Consider the following 5160-nt stretch of genomic DNA (forward strand, 5'->3'; position numbering starts at 1 on the left):
AATTCAAGCGTTTTAACGAGCTAGTAAGGGACTGAGACCATAGATAATAAACTGGCTATCGACTCCTTATTCAATCCAACAAGAAACGTAGCAGACGAACAGAAAAAATGCAACAAACCACAAACTGTGGAAAATTTGGCGTGAATTCTATAACGAATTCGCTTGATCTTTACAATTTGAAATAAAGGAGATTTGCGATGCGCTTATGAAGAATAGTTTGCTGAATAGAGGTAGAGGCAAACTACGCTAGAAAACCGCCTTTAACCGAAATTTCTATCCTCAATTTCCATCGCCTTATGATCCATTGATACATCTACTAGGCCGGGGTAATCAATTCCCTAGCAATAAACAGTACGGACAAAGGGATGCCAGAGGCCCGAATACTCAGATTACGGCTTTGCAAGTACCTTACATAGAATTTCAGGTCAACACTGCTGAAAGGTCGAAGCCCCCTCGAAGCTTTGGGAAAAAATCCATGGGAATCTTGGCAGAAGTCGAAGCGGAAGTCACAGATTCGCGTTCACATGATTAGAGCTAAAGTTGTTGCTTATCGTGACTAGAAAAAGGATGGAAGGGAGGAGAAATATATACTGCAAAAGCAGCACTAATCATAGCATGATGGGCAAAGCAGGGGTTTTGGTCTTGTGCCATCTTCGTGAATACCGATGCCGACTCTTAACCAGACAACTCCACAATCGACAGAGGCAACAATAATGAACTTAGATTCATAGATTCATAGATTCATGGTTCATAGATTCATAGCTTCATCTCTGAAGCTTCGTATCTTGCATCTGTAGTAAGCAACAGACTACTCTCATGTGATAATCATCACCTTCTTGTCCCTTGGTACGCGTTTGAATCGTGTTCTCTTTTCATCGGAATTTGGATGCTTCAAATATGTTAGCAATTCGAATATTTGAACACTTTGTCTTTTTCATTTGTTGCTTTGATTAGTCGCGAGTACATAAACCTATAAAAGACACTCTATGATTGGATACTAGGACCACCCACCAATACTATCAAAATAAGAACTTACTTGGATATATCTATTATTTGAAAAAGAAAACTAATATACCAGACTAATACTTTGATTCCACCAAGGCATGTGATTCTAAAATTTCAAATCGATATTTGGGTTTATCCCCAACCAGATACATCTAATAGAAGAGGTAAGGCCTCTCTAAGAACAATTGTAGAATACAATGTACCTAGTGATTCTCCAATATGGATACCTGAAACATCTAATTTTCACCTCGTGATCATCTCGGTCACACAAACAAACAAAGCTCCACCCTTTTGCTATAAATAGGGTTTCAGTCTATGTAACTTTTCAGGCGTTTATGGAGAAGCATACTCAAGCAAGCAACCTTCATGTTAGGAATTTAGAACATTTCTGATCACACGATGTCATCAAAATGCTCAAAATGTCTTTTAATGCAGCGCAGCGTAGGCATATGCTTTGTCTCTGCATTGGATACAAAAGCCATCGTTATATGCCTTGCCCTGGGCAATACAAATTAGCGGGCTACACTGAATTGAAATTTACCTATGCTTTAGCGTCAGTCCATATTATGCATTTGGGTTTGATACATCTTAAAGCTAACTTCGGATTCCATCTAGATACATAGGGAATTAAGGGACTACTCTCCTACACAACCAAACCTTATAAATTATATGGTGCTATTATATATATGGTGCACATCTTCTCCAAGAAGTTATAGTCTTTAAAGTATAGTAGGCTTCTTAAGAATGTCTTTGCAGTTTCTAGCATTTTCTTTAGCATTTCATGATTATTATTGCTATATAGAATCACTTGAGGTAAAATCCTTTCTTGACATTGGTTACTAAAGAAAAGTTTTCCTCCCTTTCTAACTAGGATCTCCTAATAAAAGCTGGAATTCCCTACTCCCATTGGTGTTTCCCAATTCCTATTCATGTTCAGATTGATGGCTTATGTAGATCAAAAAGTAGAACTAGGTTTCATGAAACATCAAGCAATTTTTCATATTGAGGGCTATCATCAATGCCTTTTATGTAATTGAAAATTTGATCTACCTATGTATCTGCATCCTTATGCATCTATTAGAGAGAAGCATATAGACAAGGCATTCAATCATATGTTATGTAACACTGGTTTGAATGTACTTGATGTATTGTCCTTCCATGCAAGTATCCTATCAAGAAGAGAGTGCATGACCAGCTCATCAAAGGTACATGAAAAGCTCATCAAAGTTAAAATTCCCTTTCCATGCCTAGTCACATAAAGCTCAACAAAGAGCTGAGCTAAAAGTAGAACTAAAAGCAGATTTGGAAGCAGAACTGAAAACAAAAGTTGGCAAGAGAGGGACCCCATACATTGCGTATGGATTTTTTGTTTTTACTTTCTCAATTTGTGCCTATCATCCTTGCACAAGGCCCTGCTAATGTTCTCTATATCATTCCAATTTTATCAGATGTACTTTCTTATGTCCTAAAGCAGAAGACATTTTTCTAAAGGAGGCCAATCGCAGTGAAACTTAGCTCTTGGACATACATTGCTAACATATTCCCACATTATTTTTGTAGGCATCTCATTGACGTCGAGAACAACTAAGTGACACTAGGCAACGCACACGTTACGAATGAAGGTCAAACATTCATGTAAGTTTCTATACACCCACAACCTCACAAAGAAAATCATTTTATGGCCGATCTGGTCATGTGTAGCTAGTCTTATTTTTACAGAAAAAATGAAATTTTATTCAAAAGAATATGTAAAAATTTTACTTCTGAAAAAGATTGGCTCTAGAGCTTGGCTACAAGAGCACGACATGACATGGCAATAGACTCTGAGTTGTGACTATATAGCCCTAGAATCTCCATGATAGCCTGTTGGACCTCTAATAGAACATATCCACAAAATGGAACTCAGCTAAAAACTGTCAACTTTTGACTCCTCTGAATGTGTTAGATGATACATGCACAAATAATATATGCCAAATAGGCATTTGATAATCATTCAACTGACCCCTGTCACCAAGCAATGCTTGTTTCCATTTACAAGCTATCGTCAAATTTGCGCTTTCACACCAGACCCTAATCCCACACCACAATGGGCACACACTAAACACCCCCAAAAGAGATGAGAATGATCTCCACAGCCACTCTGCACATAGCACAAGCGGTGAAATTATCTACCACTTACCTACCCGATCTTTAGTACAATGCTTAGCGACCAACACCAGCTATGACAGGAAGTTCAATCGATTAGAGGGTGTAAAATGCCAGGATTGGGACAAGCAATGCACCCAAATTTCCATTGTGTCATATGACACCCACTTCTTCCAAGCAGATCGTGATAGAATAGGGATAGATGCACCCGTGATGTCGTGAATGTGAAGCTTTGACAGTGGTTTGCCTGCAGCATTAATCCACCCTAAAAGATCTTTGCATCATAGAAAGTAAGGGTTTTTGGGCCAATTATCTTTCAGTCGAGAGAGGGTAGCACTACTGAAATCTACCTCCCCTACCGTCAAGTGGAAGTCCATTGCTACCTCCTTAGGCGATCACCAAGAGGTACCTGCGAACACCAAACCTTGTTCTAGGACGTAATACCTTTCAGATTGAAGGACTTACAAAAATGAGGCTTAATCTAAATGGGCGCAACATGGTTATGAAAAGCATCACCCAATATCCAACAATTTAGCCCAAGCAATCCATCACCTATGATATGCAGAGACCCTACCACGTGGACCCTTCAAGCTTTTTCTTCCATAGAGAACTCAGAAACAAGTTTGTGAAGAATCTCTAACTATGGGAGCTTAATAAAAAATGGTGAGATAAGTAATTGTTGCCAACTCATAGTCGCATTTACAATACCAAGAACTCCTGCATGCTCAATCCAATATCGAACTATAATAGCCCATGACTACTACATATGTAATCGTAGCAACCATTTGCTACACAGTTTGTCGCATATCTCTTTGAAGCATTGGAGCCCCAAGCCACCAAGGTCCATCAATGTTACAACATACTCCCAAGGGAAGGAATTCCATCGCGAGAACCACAAGAAATCTCTTGCCATCTGCTCAACTGTTAGGAGGCTGCTAGCCATGACTAGAAAACGGCAAGGATGCAGAGCACATACACCATTGTACATGACATTAGGGGAGGACTGGGGTCTCAAAAGGGCCTCGAATTAATGTTTCCTAATTTCAAGGGATTAGAGAGTGATTTGAGGTGTACCAATGAGATCAGTGGTAGAAGGTGTGGGGCATGGTATGTTGAGGTGGAGGGTGGGTAGGCCTACAGAGAGCCCCTATTGGCTACTCCCCTTACACTAGGGACCACCCAAACCATCCCCCCCCTCTTAACCCATGTTTGGCCCTCCTACCAGGTGCACCTCCCCCACATGAACCCAAAACTGCCTTCAATGGGATGGTAGGGCCCTTGTGGTGAATTTTTCTTCTCCCCTTCCTCTTTCTAGGGCCTTTGCCCCCCAATGTTCTGGTCTAGCCTACCAAATCACTCAGATTTGAACCAAATCCTATGCATTTTCCCTCTTCCCCCTCTTTCTCTGCTCCCTCCTGCTCTGGCTTGCTTGCTGCAGCTCCTCTCTCTCTCTCTCTCCCCTCTCCCTCTCCTGTGCCTCTGTTGGAGCTACTCTGTTGTCCCTCTCCTTCTCCCTCTTCTGTGCCTCTGTTGTTCTTGCTCTATCCCTCTCCTTCTCCCTCTCTTGTGCCTCTGTTGCTACTACTCTATCCCTCTTCTTCTCCCTCTTCCGTGCCTCTATTATTGCTACTCTATCCCTCTCTTTCTCCCTCTTTTGTGCCTCTGTTGGAGCTGCATTGCCTTGTGTAGGAGTCCCATTCTTGTTGTTGCAACCTCTACAAGCATGGTGAGGAGAAATGCTACAAGGCCATGCAATGCTGTGACCTCTTGTGTCTTCCACAACACTAGAAATGCATTGGATGAGTGGATCCCTTGCACCTACAGCTTAAATGACTGATATTGATGAAAGGATCAACCAAAGGTCCACATAAGCTTCCCAAGAGCAAGAGAGGTGACACCTTGCATGAGTGGAAAGGGCACATCTTGAAGTTCAAGTTTGGAAAGAAAGGATGGCTCGCAAAAGTGCAACATGTTTACATGGGAAAAGATATGCGGCTTCCTCCATCATTT

General features: G+C 41.1%; 1 pseudogene; it reads right to left on the reverse strand.

Annotated features, from left to right (window-relative positions):
- Positions 1-2367: 2367 nt before the first annotated feature.
- Positions 2368-2477, reverse strand: LOC147897367 (U6 spliceosomal RNA; annotated as a pseudogene).
- Positions 2478-5160: the final 2683 nt, after the last annotated feature.

This window comes from Dipteris shenzhenensis, chromosome 10, assembly GCF_047967505.1.
Source record: "Dipteris shenzhenensis isolate YYH24624 ecotype China chromosome 10, Dip_SZ_1.0, whole genome shotgun sequence".
Taxonomy (NCBI): Eukaryota; Viridiplantae; Streptophyta; class Polypodiopsida; order Gleicheniales; family Dipteridaceae; genus Dipteris; species Dipteris shenzhenensis.